At 47.1% G+C, this 15,548-nt stretch overlaps 1 protein-coding gene across 1 annotated transcript in view; it reads right to left on the bottom strand.

Annotated features, from left to right (window-relative positions):
* Positions 1–14,889, bottom strand: part of npffr2a (neuropeptide FF receptor 2a) — a 114,015-nt gene extending 99,126 nt beyond the window's left edge. Inside the window, exon 1 of the mRNA XM_055632653.1 lies at positions 14,330–14,889. The gene's annotated coding sequence lies outside the window, so the exon portion shown is untranslated. The remainder of the gene's footprint in view (positions 1–14,329) is intronic.
* Between the last annotated feature and the right edge of the window lie 659 nt (positions 14,890–15,548).

Genomic DNA, 15,548 nt, shown 5'->3' with positions numbered 1-15,548 from the left:
AATACATTTTTATCCAACATCCATTCAGTGTTTTCATTGAATTTGCGTGACCTGGTGTCTGCCACTAAATTTAGTTTACCTGGTAAGTAGGTAGCTGATATCCAAATATCTCTCTGGATACACCATTGCCAAATTGTGTTGGCCAGATTGTCACATGATGTTGATTTGTTTCCACCCATATGGTTGATATATGCTACCACGGTGGTGTTGTCAATTTGGTAGTCTAACATGCTGGTGATTTAACCCAGAACAATATGACTTAAGGCAATGGAATGCACTTAACATTTCCAGGTAGTTTATGCCCAGTGTTTGTAATAATGATGCCTCCTGTCCATTCCATCTCCCTCCGCAGCTGGAGATGGAATTGGTAGCACCCCAACCAAGTGCACTGGCATCAGTTTGTAGTACCATAAACGGGTTGCTGATAATTATTGGATTGGAACAATACCTGACGTTATGTTCCCACCTATTTAGTTCCATTATGGCCTCTGTTGGTAGCTTCATTGGTCTGTCAAAATGGCAATCATTAAGTTTGAGTGCTCTTATTTTTGCTCTCTGTAAATTTCGATAGTGTAAAGGTCCGAAATGTGTGGCTGGAAATGCAGCCGCTATCATCCCAATTATTCTAGCTACCAGTCTAATGGATGGTTTGGTGATGTCATTGATTTCGCTACAAGCCTCTATTAAGGCTGTAACCTTTTCTTTCAGCAAAGTCATTGACATGAGTACTGAGTTAATGGTGAACCACACATAATCCATTGTGGTTGAAGGCGTTAATTTAGACTTAACTGGATGGATGATAAACCCCAGTTTTCCAAACAATTGTTTTCTGGCTGTTACCGCTTGTTTAGTCAATTCCAAAGTTTTGCCACCAATAAGTAGGTCATCTAGATATGCCATTACCATTTGTTTTCGTTTCCGCAGTAACGCTAGGGCTGGTTTCAAATTTTTGTGAACAGCCTGAGGCTGATGTTAGCCCATAAGGTAGTGCCCTGTATTGCCAGTGCTGACCCATCCAGTTGATTTTTAAATAACATCTGTGGTCACCTCTTGATGGTACTGTAGAGTAAGCATCTTTTAAATCGATGCTTGCCATGTAGTAGCCTTTGGAAATCAATTGCTTAGCAGTAACAAAGGTTTCCATCTTGAAATGAATATATTGTACAAAGGTATTCAAAGTAGTTAAATCGATGATGATGCGGCAACCACCATCTTTCTTGTTTTTTATAAAGATATTGGACACGAATTCCTGTGATTCGTGTTGGGTTTTCTCAATCATTCCTTTTTTATATAGCCGCTGTAGTTCAGCATGTGCTTTAGATTTTTCTATGCCTGTGAGCACGAACATTCGGTTCGGTACATGCTGCACTGGAGGGTTATGTTTTTGTATAAATTCTATGGTATAACCCTGGATACTGCTTAGAATATAAGTGTCGGTAGTTAACTTATTCCATGCATCCAAATAATATCGTAATCTCCCACCAACTTCCATACTCCCTTTAATTCTTAAGGAACCAGACCCACTTACCTCCATGGTTACCAGTGGTAGGTGTGTTACTTCTTCGGCATCCTCCGTAGACGTTGAGGCGCCGTTGTCTGGGTCTGTAGTTGGGTTGGTGTTGAGGGCTTGCGCATTTTCCAGGAAGGTCGGTCTGGGCCATGGCCTAAAAAAGACCGATGTTGGGTGTTCCTGGTTTTGCGCTTTCTCCAGTTTGTCTTGGCCGACTGGTGGGTGCGTAGGGGTGATGTTTTTGGCCGTAGTAGCTTTTGGATGCTGCTTTTATTTGTCCCGGGGTTTTCGCGTCTTCGTCAAGATCTTTGACTTGTTTTGATAAATCCCCTCCAAATAGTAGTATTGATTGTTTGGAGGTTCCAAGTTTACAGAGGCCTGCAAATTTGGGGTCTAAAGCCGGTTGGATAGCACTTTTCCTAATATTGTTTAACTCGTATTGTGAGTTGCAGAGTAAAGCCAGTGCATCTTGGTGGTCTAGGGCATGTTTTGCTCATTCAATGTGCGGGCAAAAGCCGTAATTCCTGCTGTTAGGACTTATAGGACTTTCTGTTCTTTTAAGTCCCTGGTTCTATTTGATGCCCTGACATGAGTCCAGATGCACTGGTTGACACTGGGAACACTTACCGACTTGCAGTTCCCTGGTGGTAAGTGTCGTGCCGTGGTGTCTGATAATGCCTGTCCCTGTAGTTGGTTAAAAGACATGTATTCAATGCTTACCGCTATTTTCGGCTCCAGGTTTAGGCCAGTTTGGTCGGGTTGGATAACTGGGACACCATATTCAACATGTTTTCTTTCACCCCAGGCATACTAGGGGTATGTTGATCAATCGCCTCTTCAGGGTCAGCCCAGAATTGACCCTCCGTGCTCCCCTTTGATGCGGGAGAAACATTGTGCAGCCCCACAAGAGGTACTGCTGTGGGGCTTACTAACTGCCCACTGTGGCTAGCCTCCATCTCCCGGAGCCTGCCGCTTGGAGTATTTCCTCCAGCAGCGGCTCCAACCGGCTCCAATGCTCACGGGCACTGGCCGCTCGCGGCTGTTCCTGATCCTGCAGCCGCTCCAACCGGCTCCAAAGCTCACGGGCACTGGCCATCGCAGCTGCTTTTGTTCACCGCTCCCAGCCGCTCCAACCGGCTCCAATGCGCACGGGCACTGGCCGCTCGTGGCTGCTCCTGAAGCCGCTCCAACCGGCTCCAATGCTCACGGGCACTGGCCGCTCGCGGCTATTCATAGTCAGACTCATCGGAGTCAACGACTCTGTTAGTTTTTTGCTTCGCTCTACCGCCCGGCCGTGGCCTGTGCGGGAGCGAAGTCGGGCACAGCTGTTCCCATTTCGGGAGATTGGCGTGCCGTTGGCTGCTGCTGCCGGCTGCCCGCAACTTCGCAGTTCACCCCGCCAGCTTTCTCGCAGCCTTCATGGATCTGGTCCATGTCTCCACCTGTAAGGTAAGTGGAAGAAACGCAGAGTCTCCTTACCTGCAGCTCCCGGCTTTCAAATTCTGCCATTAACGGAACGTCGTTCCCCCTGCTGTGACTCGTTGCAATGCGTGTAGCGATATGTCACGCATGCGTCCTGGCGGGGTTCTTCACGTAGTCACTCACATGACTCCGAAGTAAAATTCCACAGATTCACCACTCTCTGTGTAAAAAATGATTTTCTCATCTCGGTCCTAAAAGACTTCCCCCTTATCCCCCCTTGGTTTATACTCTCTAGAATTTAGGAGATTGAGAGGGGATCTTATAGAAACTTACAAAATTCTTAAGGGGTTGGACAGGCTAGATGCAGGAAGATTGTTCCCGATGTTGGGGAAGTCCAGGACAAGGGGTCACAGTTTAAGGATAATGGGGTAATCCTTTAAAACCGAGATGAGAAGAACTTTTTTCACACAGAGAGTGGTGAATCTCTGGAACTCTCTGCCACAGAGGGTAGTTGAGGCCAGTTCATTGGCTATATTTAAGAGGGAGTTCGATGTGGCCCTTGTGGCTAGGGGGATCAGGGGGTATGGAGAGAAGGCAGGTACGGGATACTGAGTTGGATGATCAGCCATGATCATATTGAATGGCGGTGCAGGCTCGAAGGGCCGAATGGCCTACTCCTGCACCTAATTTCTATGTTTCTATGTTTCTATCCTTAAACTATGACCCCTTGTTCTGGACTTCCCCAACATCGGGAATAATCTTACTGCATTTAGCCTGTCCAAGAATTTTGTAAGTTTCTACAAGATCCCCCCCTCAATCTTCTAAATTCTAGTGAGTACAAGTCGTGTCTATCCAGTCTTTCTTCATATGAAAGTCCTGCCATCTCAGGAATCAGTCTGGTGAACCTTCTCTGCACTCTCTCTATGGCAAGAATGTATTTCCTCAGATTAGGAGACCAAAACTGTATGCAATACTCTAGGTGTGGTCTCACTAAAACCCTGTACAACTGCAGTAGAACCTCCCTGCTCTTATACTCAAATCCTATTGCTATGAATGCTAACATACCATTTGCTTTCTTCTCTGCCTGCTGCACCTGCATGTCTACTTTCAATGACTGGTGTACCATGATACCCGGGTCTCGTTGCATTTTCCCTTTTCCTAATCGGCCACCATTCAGATAACAGTCTACTTTCCTGTTTTTGCCACCAAAATGGATAACCTCACATTTATCCACATTATACTGCATCTGCCATACATTTGCCCACTCACCCAACCATGGCAGACAATTTACCCACAACAAGAACTTGCAAACAGTAATGTAATGATGACCAATAATTATGTTTTTTATGTTATTTGAGGGGTAGGTACACCAAAGATTTAGTTCTTAGGGCTAAAGGAAACAAGGGATATGGGGAAAAAGTAGGAATGGGGTACTGGTTTTAGATGTTCAGCCATGATCATATTGAATGGCTTGAAGGGCTGAATGGCCTACACCTGTGCTTATTTTTCTATGTTTTTGCCATATTTCTAGGAGATTAAAATATCTCTATGAGCTGAGAGGATGTACATGATCCTCATTTCACGACTCAGCAGAAAGATGTGATTTTCTCCTGAGGTTTATGTACTGTTTCATGGCCCACAATCTGTATTTTACAGACATGCTTTGTTTCCAAAGCCATTGAAAATTATCAACAATCTCTGCCATTCAATGCCTATCGTAACTACCCCAAATTTAGGAGAAGAAATGTTATCTTGTTTTTAACTGTAGCTTTAAACTCACTATTCCCTGCATGTTACTTTACTGAGTTCAACTATGCTTAATTTAAACACTGACAGAATGGGCGAAGAGAGGAGATGGGGGTGAGGAGATGAAGTCTGTGATGCACGTGAGGGATAAAGAACAGTGGCTTCATTCTTCCTGATATTTGACAGAGTATTGGATCATGCTGGAAAATAGTGTGACAATCCAGTGGCTGAGCAAAACTGAGAGAATGGAAATGATGAGTAGATTTTGTTTCAGCAGAATGCATGTGGAGAGTGCCTAGAGGCATTTTGTAAATGAGAAATGAGAAGGGCTGATTTCAGGAGTTCCAGACATTATAGAACATGAGCTGGCAGGTAATTCTCTAGCTATGTGTGGATAGGAATTCTAATTTAATTTCAGATCCAAAATTGAATTGTCACAGTATTTCTCAGAACCATATCCAATGCCATAATTCGTTTTGCCTTTTCTCAGTGCTTGATGAGGCAGCACGGTGGTGCAGTGGTAGAGTTGCTGCCTTACAGTGTCAGACCAGGGTTCAATACTGACTACGGGTGCTGTCTGTACGGAGTTTGTACATTCTCCTCGTGACCTGCGTGAGTTTTCTCTGGGATCTCTGGTTTTCTCCTACATTCCAAAGGCGTACAGGTCTGTAGGCTAATTAGCTTGGTAAAATTGTAAATTGCCCTGGTGTGTAGGACAGTGTTAGTGTGTGGGGATTGCTAGTCAGCAGAGACTCAGTGGGCCGAAGGGCCTGTTTTCCGTGCTGTATTTTTAAACTAAACTAAACTAACCTAAACTAAACTAATCTAATCTAATCTAATCTAATCTAAACTAAACTAAAGGTGATAAAATTGCTTTCATTAGCTGGAGGGAGGTTCAGGTGGAAGAAACAAACTTAAAATATATGTTAATTGCTCTAGGGAGGATAGTTGAATGCAGCACACTGTTGTGATCTAGAATGAAATATCTTAAAGTATGGGGAAAACAGATTTACTCTTTCCTTTTTAGAAGCCAGCTCTATTTATATACAAGGACGAGCTTGCAGCACTTTGGGAAAAGACAGGAAATTGGACAGGTCTTTCAAATAACTAGTGCAGCTTGATGGATAGAATTGGCTCGTGTGTACCATGTGAATGTATAATTTATAGAAAGGCAAATGGTTTGATGTTTATGATTGGCAGAAATGCACATTGAACCAAGTTACAAAGATATTGATGACCATAAATACTTGGTAGGCTAATAATGAAAGGGCTGAACAGGGCCATACAAGGAGAGGGATGAAGGTTCACGGGTTGACTGGAATGAAGGCGATGGCTGCAATGAGACTTTGTGACCAGCTGCAGCTGCGACGTTGCATGATTGGTCAAGTAAAATGGTGCAAAAATGGTGACTCTTGCATATAGTGGCCTGTTCTGGAATTCTGTACTAACTGGTGGATTGTGCTTATTTATGGTGATAGTCTTGCTGATCTGTATGCAAAAAAAGTGTTTTGCTCTACCTTCGTACACGTGGCATAAAGATATTATTGAACCATTGATAAAACATTGCATTAATTAAATGATATTGATTCATACATCGAAGATAGTCACAACATGCCAGAATAACTCAGCAGTCAGGCAGCATCTCCGGAGAAAAGGAATTGGTGACGATTTGGCACAAAACTCTTCTTAAGACTGAGAGTCAGTGGAGAGGGAATCTATAGATATGAAAAAGTTCAGAACAAATCCAGCGTTAAATGCAGCTCAACTCTGCCTGTCTCGCCGAGTTAACCTACAGCCCTGCCTGGACTGACGGAATACCAACCGGAGCTGTGGAGCTAGAGCTGCTTTTCCGCACTGGCTGTAAGCCTGGGCCATATTTCCAGTGAGTCCAGGCAGGGACAGGCAGAGTTGAGCTGGGGTTAGCGCTGCTTCTCTGCACTGGCTGTGGGCCTGGGAGCACCGCGCCCATCTGACTCCCGACGTCTCTGGCCACCCCCGGGCGTGGAGGGGGGAGCACTCGGATGGAGACAGGGGTGGGCCAGTGGAGGTTTGGCAGCGATTGCAGTGCTGGAGACCTGGGACTATCCCCCCACCTCTCAAAATGGGGGGGGGCCTGGCCCCCCCAGGAATTCCGCCACTGCTTCAGACTGAGAGTTAGGGGAAAAGGAAAGGGAAAGGCAAACCCTTAAGACTTTGACACATATGAATGCTGGAATACTTCAATCATGCAAAGACATCCATTTAAGTCCCACATCAACAGAAGCTCTAGCAGCCTCCGATTTTCATTCACATCTGTTTCTCTGAGGCTGCCAAAGGTTCTGTTTCCTTATGTGTAGCTTATTCCCTCCTTATCTTTATTACTGCTTTAATTGAAGCCTTTGGGACTGCATCTCTGGATTGGTTACAATTTTGTCTTCAGGTGGGGGTGACTCATAATCCTCATTATGTTGGTTTCCTCCTCGAAACTTCACCAGTCAATATCGTCTGCATCCACTGTTGACATAGTCGACACCAGGTGACATAGTCACCACCATTCTCCTGCATGGTTTCTTATATTCTTTGTCTTGTGTGTACTTTCTTGTTAGTTCTTTGATATGGTTGTAAGAATAGTAATTCTTTTTTCATATTTAACTTTTCCTTGTCTCTTGCACCAAGTCTTTTTCTATATGAGGGGAGACCCTAGACCACATCTTTTTACTAACATCTTTTTTTTTGATGGATTACTTGATGGATATCTACTATAGATCACGGGTATTGGTAACCATTGCCAGTGTGTTGTGTGCCATACAAATGCGTTGCATTATTTATCATCTTACTTTTTTTTTCCAGTAAAAAGTTGGCCAAGCTTCCTATTTCGCTGCATTAATTCCTTGATGTTGTGGGGCGAAAGTCCTGAAATGAAAGTGAGGAGCCAGGTGTTTCGGGAGGTTCTTTTAATAATGTCCTTCTTGTCATCAGAGAAGTCTGCAAGAGGAAGATGGCACTCAAACCCTTGACTTTTATCCCTCTTGCTAAGGGCAGCCTCTGTACTCAACCATTCCCATGCCGAGGGGTTTGATAGTTGGGATGGCCCGACCCTTGGGTGCCGCCACAAGAACCCCCCCCCCCAGAACCGGAGGCATGAAACGCACCGGCGGTCGTACCTCCGAGGGGCTGGCCGAGGCCCAGGTGGAGGGACAGGTTGTGGGACCAGCGGAAAGACAGGTGGAGTGAGAGGCAGAGGGAGCCGAGATGTGGAGCGACCTCATGGCTAAGGTTGGGCAACTAGCACCGGCTGGTCAATGTCCAGATGTGCTGGCTTCAACCGGTCAATCGATACGGCCTCCGGCCGGCTCCCCATGTCCAATACAAAGGTCGTCTGTCCGTGCTCCAGCACCCTGAATGAGCCCTTATACGGCGTCTGGAGTGGCGTCCGGTGGGCATCACAGCGCAGAAAAACATAGGGGCAGTCCCGGAGGGCTGATGGCATGTGTGGGCAAAATGTCCGATGGCGGGACATTGGGACGGGCGCGAGCCTGCCAACTCGCTCGCGAAGGTGCTTCAGAATTGGCTTGAGCTGCCGGTGGAACCTCTCCACCAGGCCGTTAGCTTGCGAGTGATAGCAACAAGTGGAACCTGGCCGACCACAGCCCGGAGATGAACTGTGGCCCCCGGTCTGAGGAGATGTGCCCGGCACTCCAAAGTGAGCAATCCAGTGCACGGACAATGCACGAACGCACGTAGCCGTTGACGTGTCGGCCAGTGGTATGGCCTTCGGCCATCACGTGAAACGGTCCACCATCGTGAGGAGGTGGGTAATGCCCCGGGATGGCGGGAGAGGCCCCACAACGTCCACGTGAAGATGGTCGAAACGCAGGTGAGGTAGGCCGAACTCCTGGAGGGGCGCCGGACATGGCGCTGGATCTTTGCCTTCTGGCACGGAATGCAGGTGCGAACCCAGTGGCCAACCTGCTTGCGCAGACCGTGCCACATGAACCTCGCGGCCACTAGTGCCATCGTCGCCTGGATGGATGGGTGAGCCAGCCCGTGGATAACATCGAAAACCCTCCAGCGCCAGGCGGCAGGAACAATGGGCACGGCTGACCGGATGATACGTCGCAGATTATTGTTGCTCCTCCAGGACCTAGAGGGACATCCCCGAGGTGAAGGCCAGAGATGGCAATCCGGTAGGCGGGCATCTCACCGTCCATGAGCTGCACCTCCGCCAGGGCAGAATAGTCAATCCTGGGCGCCACCTCAAACACGGCATCGATGGCGGGGCGGGACAATGCGTCGGCCACCCGGTTCTCTTTCCCCTCGACGAAGCGGATGGAGGTGGTGTATTCTGAGATGTATGCCAACTGCCGCTGCTGTCGTGTGGACCAGTGGTCGGAGACCTTCACCAGGGCGAATGTGAGCGGCCAGTGAACTGTGTAGGCGGTGAACGGGCGGCCCTCCAGGAAGTAACGGAAGGTGTGCACTGCCAGGTACAGAGCCAGGAGCTCGCGATTGAATGCGCTGTACTTAGTCTGAGTGTGGTTGAGGTGCAGGCTGAAGAAGGCCAGGGGCCGCCAACCCTTGTCCGTCAGTTGTTCCAGCACGGCACCAACTGCCGACTCCGAGGCGTCCACCGTAAGGGCAGTCGGGGCATCTTCCCGCGGGTGCACCAGCTGTATGGCCCGAGAAAGGGCCTCCTTCGCACCGTCGAATGCTGCCACCGCCTCAGTGGTCCACTCGACGTCCTAATGCCCACCCGCCAGAAGTTGATACAGCGGCCGCATGATGTGGGCCGCGGATGGCACAAAACAATGATAAAATGCCACCATCCTGACAAACTCCTACAGGCCGCGCACAGTGAATGGACGGGGAAGCTGACGGATGGCATCGACCCTGTACAGCAGTGGAACCGCTCCTTACGAAGTCACGCGGTGGCCGAGGAAGTCGATGTCGGTTACCCCAAAACGGGACTTGGCGAGGTTGACAGCCAGCCATGCTCACTGAGCCGCTGACAGAGCTGCCGGAAGTGCGTACAGTGCTCCTGCCACGAGTGGCTGGCCACCAGAATGTCGTCGGTATAACCTCACCCCGTCCATCAACCGTTGGAATCCCTTCGCAGCGTTCTTAAGGCCGAATGGTATCCGCACAAATTAATTCAGCAAAAACGGCGTGATGATTGCCGTCTTGGGTACATCCTCTGGGTGGACCATGATCTGGTTATTACCCGTACCAGATCCACTTTGGAGAATATAGTAGCCCTGGCCAAATGGGCGGTGAAGTCCTGGATGTGGGGTATGGGGTATCGGTCTACCGTTGTTGTGACATTCAGCCACCGATAATCCCCGCAAGGTCGCCAGACCTCGTTTGCCTTAGGGACCATGTGGAGTGGGGACGCCCATGGGCTGTTTGACGGGCGGACGATCCCCAAGGACTCCATCGTGCGGAACTCCTGCCGTGCCAGACGTAGTTTATCCGATGGCAGTCGGCGTTCTCGTGAGTGGAGAGGTGGTCCTCTAGTATGTATGAAATGAATGACCCCGTGACTGGGGGTCGATGACCGAAACTGTTGGGCCAGGATATCCGGGAACGCGGCCAAGACCCGAGCAAAGCAGGAATCCACGGACGACAGAGGGCGTCCCACCGGCTCGTCCAATAGCAGCATGATTGGCTCCATCGTGACGGTGTTGACCAAGCGCGGATGCCTGACGTCCACCAGGAGGGAATGCGCCTGGAGGAATTTGGCACTGAGCAACGGCTGGGAGATATCCACGATAGTGAACCGCCATGAGAAATAGCAGGAGCCAAACACAATCGGGACCAGGCGAACCCCATATGTGCGGATGGGCTGCAATTCGCCATGGTGAGGACCGGCCCCCGCTTACCAGAACGAATGTCGGCCAGTGAAGGGGGCAGGATGCTCAGCTCTGCCCCAGTATCGACGAGGAAGCGGGTCCTGGAGCGCTGATCCCAGGAGAAGAGGCGGTGAATCTGGCCGGCCGCGCGGGAATCATTGGCAGCCGGCCCAGGCATTTCCCAGGAACGTGCATGGCTGATGGCATTGCCGTGCTGCAGCACCCCAGCGCTGGTGGTAATAGCACCATCGCCTCCTGCTGGTGGCGCTTGGAACCTGCTGGTGCTGGACTGCAGCTGCAGTACCCGCCATGGCTGCAGTGGGGCGATCTTACAGGCCTCCGGGATGCCGCTGTCACTCCTTCCACATCTCCCCAGCCCCACCAGAGAATATCGGGATCCGATGGCCAGCGCATTGACGTCATCAGGGCGCGCCATCCACAGCGCGTCGGCGCGCCTACCGAGGGCTCTGATGTCAGTGAAGGAGGCGTCCGTGAGCTGCAAATGGAGATGGATGTAGGTCGGCAGCAGATGGAGGTAGGTATACTCGAACATTAGGCACGGCGTGTGCCCATCCAAGACCGCGACCATCTCGTTTAGGAGGCTAGATGGCCGCCGGTCGCCTAGGCACTCCGTATGAAGGAGGCTGGCAGCCCGCTCCATCCTGCAGAGCCCATAAATCTGGAGCAGATGCTCCTTAAGGCCGGGGGGTGTGGGGGGGCTGCGAGGAAGTCCGTGACCTCTCCGGCCGTGTCCTGGCCGAGGGCCCCCACCAGGTAGTAGAAACGGGTGTCATCTGCTGTAATGCCCCGCAGGTTGAATTGGGCGTCCGCCTGCTGAAACCAGCTGTGCGGCCGGGTGGTCCAGAAGGTGGGTAACTTCACCGAGACCCCGTCGAGAGACAGGACCGGGTCGGCATTTGAGGCAGAAGGATGGGCAGTTGGCTCCATCATGACGATATTGGAGCGTCAGGGGTCACCAATGTGGGGTGAAAGCAAGGAGCCAGGTGTTTCGGGAGGTTCTTTTAATAATGTCCTTCTTGTCATCAGAGAAGTCCGCAAGAGGAAGATGGCACACAAACCCTTACCTTTTATCCCTCTAGCTCAGGGCCACCTCTTTACTCAACCATTCCCATGCCGAGGGGTTTGATAGTTTGGATGGCCCGACCCTTGGGTCTAACTTCTCTGCATCTCTACCATAACATCGTACCCATCACACCATCCTTGGCTTTTTCCTCTCATTCATTCCATTGGTACTGCAACTTACCATTGCCTGACAGCAATATGAAATGTACTCCTGCATTTGACTGTGGGCGGTAAAATTAAACTTGCTTACGCACTTAGGAGCCAATTGTTAATGGTCACTCTGTGCAGTACCCAGCTCACAGCATGAGATGTTAGAGGGATTAAAGTGCTTGACCTGCACCCTGAAACTGGCTTTCATGTGGAGCCCATTACCCTTTCAGTTATGGTTCAGATAAATAAATAAATAATCAAATAAATCTTGCAAAGCAGTGTTAATTTTCTTCAACAAATCGGTTTACTCAGGCCTTACATACGCTTCCAGAGAGAGCTCAAACGATATTTCATGGACTCGAAAATTACTGGAAATTTTATTTGTGTCAAACTGACCATGCACATCTTGTTTTTTAGTGATAAGGCTGCATTCAATGGGAAGGATCTACCTACACTTTTGCTATCAAATATTATATAAAAAGGCTGCATGCTTTTTTGAGTCTGTAGAACAGTTTCTTGCTTGACTATTCTCCTTGTCTGACAAGTTATTGTGAATAAAGAAGAAGCTACTTGCAACTAACATCTTGTGTAAATTATGCTGACATTACAAATAATATAAATTATTACATTTTCACTGTAAATCATCAGTAACATACTTTTTTTGTACTGTTTGATTTTTTTTTATCTTTGCAGAGGCCTCTATCTGCCTGACAGCTCGGACGTTTTCCTTTGCCTGACAGCCGATTTCCCTGTTCTCTCTATAAATTGGAGTTATAAATCATGGCCATGTCTTATTGTCACGACTCCTCTTATCTTGTGCCCACGTCTCTTGCACTCACCCTCTTTACAAAGTCCCTATGTTTATCTTTGCTCCAGCTAGCCGTGCCTTGCAATCTGAACCTAATTTAATCACTACAGCTTCTAACATGACCTTTAAGTTACTTTAACTAGGTTGGCCTAATCTCCCATCATCCTTTACCAGAATGTAAAGTTCTTGGGTTAACCATAGTACAAATCTGTCTAATGTTTTATAAATTCCAGAGATTCCTCCTACACTTTTCATTTGCTCATAAAACCTAAGATGATGCATGCTTGCCTTAGTTGGGAACAAAAGTTGGCGCACCATGAAGCAATTGTTTTTGAGACCACACTTGGAGTTATTGAGAGTTCTGGTCATGCAGCTATTGAGACCACACTTGGAGTTCTGTGTAGAGTTCTGGTCGTGCAGTTATCGGAAGGACGTCATTAAGTTGGAAAAAATGCAAGGGATTTACCAGATGGTTGCCTGGGCCTGTGGGCTTGAGGAATAGGAAGAGGTTGTATAGGCCAGGACATTTTTCTTTGGTGCTAAGAGGTGACTTTATTGGAATGTTCAAGGTCATTAGAGCCCTAGGTAAAGTGAATATTCACAGTCGTTTTACTAGGGCAGTGGATTCTGAAAGGCAAGAGGGAAGTGATTTACGAGAGACTTCAAAGGCAACATTTTCACCCAGTGGATAGTCCACTTCCAGGATAAGCTGCCAGATAAAGCTACAGATCTGACTAAACAAAAGCTAGGCTAATAAAATTGCGACTTGCAAAAGACATTTGGATAGGACAAATTTATAAGGGTATGAGCTGAATGCTAGCAAATGGGATTAGCCCAGTATGCCAACTTGGTCACCATGGACAAGGTGGGCTGAAGAACAAGTTTCAATGCTCTATTAGGGTGGCATGGTGATGCAGCAGTAGAGTTGCTGCCTTACAGCACTTGCAGCGCCAGAGACCAGGGTTCGATCCTGATTTGGGTATGTTCTGTATGAAGTTTGTACGCTCTTCCCGTGCCTGCATGGGTTTTCTCCGAGATTTTCAGTTTCTTCCCACACTCCAAAGATGTACAGGTTTGTAGGTTAATTGGCTTGGGTTTGTATACTTGGTTTAAGTGGAAATTGTCTCTAGTGTATGTAGGGTAGCGTCAATGTGTGGGGATTTCTGGTTGGTGTGGACTTAGTTGGCTGATGTCCAGGTTTGTAGGTTAATTTGGCTTTGATAAAGATTGTAAATTAGCATTATTTTTCGGGTTTCATTGGTCAAAATGGACTCAGTGGCCTGAATGGCCTGTTTCCGCACTGTACCTCTAAACTAAACTAAACTATAGCTCTATGACTCTATTACTCTGCGTAAGGTAGCAACAATTCATCCATGCAAATATTAAGTATCTATTTTCACGTAAATTCATGACAAGCAATTACCATTAAAGGCTGCAGTTACTCGAGAAAAGGCAGGTTATTTTAATAATATTGTAAATGGTATGATTTTACATATTTTGAATAATTCTCTTTCCTTCAATTTCTATAAGTAAGCCGACCCTGCTATCAACTATCCATTGATTAAAAAACATCTGTGTAGGAGGAACAGCAGATGCTGGTTTAAACTGAAGACAGACATCAAAGACTGCAGTAACTCAGCGAGTCAGGCAACATCTCTGGTGAAAAGGAACAGGTGACGTTTCTGGTTGAGACCTTTCTTCTGACTGTCTGATCATAAACATCTGTCTGGTGATTACATAAACATATCTCACATCACTTCATAAAACAGCTAATAGTCTTACCTTTTAGTTGGTTAATCAACTGAATAGGTCTTTTCAACAGTTGCTTTTATTTATGGAGGCTGAAATATTGATGAGATGCCTGGCGATCAGAAACATTTTTGAAAGGTTAATCAATAAAATTAGCCAGTTTCTTAAAAGCAGCATCAATTTATATTGCATTTTTAATGTTTATCTGGTCAGCCAAGTTGATTAATGTTTGGACACATGTTCCTTCAACCTGACCACTGGAGACTGGTGTAGTATTGTATTATAAAGAAACACAGCAGATTTATCATTAAAAATTCTAAACCTGTTTGAAACCTATCCTCTGGGCCTATACGTTCTGTCAACCTTTTAAATCATTAGCTACTGTGCCTTGGCAATATTGGTGACAAGTTGATATACGTGAAGCATGTATTCCATGAAAAGGAGAGAAATCCATGGATCTAGCTGCAGGCAATAAACTTTAATAGATAATCACTTATTTGTAAATGACTGAAATCATCTATAATTATTTTATGCAGGGTAATTCTGTCAGCTTTAGCTCAGTGACATTCAACTTACATGTATTGTACAGGACAGAATCAGGCCAATTTGATGCAACAACTTGGTGCCACCATTTATAGTGCTGCATACCTCTCCCCATGCCATATCCACCACTATCCTTCCACTCTTGCACACCTAACTTTCTGTAAATGCATTCACCTTAATCACATGCTGTGGGAGACGGTTCCACATTCTGTCAATTTCAAGTGCTGTTCTAATTTCCATTTGCCTTTAATTGCATCTGCCTTATATCTATTTAGCTAATTTTGGCATGACCGAGTCTGCCTACAGATTACAGTAAACACACCTACAGTGGATTTGAAATGTGTGATGTGCTGGAGGCAGCCATGTGACCATGTTAACAGCCAAGCAAGAGCTGACAACTCATTCCGTCATCGTTCAGCCAGCTTCTGCTAACTTGGAACACGGGCTCTGTTTCAAAGGCAGTTTATTAACAGCCTCAGCACCACACAACAGTATTTTTAATAAATTAAATGAAACATCAAATAATGAAGGGTGCTATATCCCATTAATAGCACAGCCACAGGTAGATAATAATTACATTTACTGCAGGAGTATTCTGGGGATCATGCCACATTTAAATGATGCTACAGATGAAATGCCAAATTCCTTCAATTTCCAAGCACATATAACATAGAACAGTAACAGCTCAAGATCCTCATTAGTTAACGTT

Source organism: Leucoraja erinacea, chromosome 3, assembly GCF_028641065.1.
Source record: "Leucoraja erinacea ecotype New England chromosome 3, Leri_hhj_1, whole genome shotgun sequence".
Taxonomy (NCBI): domain Eukaryota; kingdom Metazoa; phylum Chordata; class Chondrichthyes; order Rajiformes; family Rajidae; genus Leucoraja; species Leucoraja erinaceus.
The sequence above is the reverse complement of the archived record's forward strand: the minus strand, read 5'-3'. Positions and strand labels throughout refer to the sequence as shown.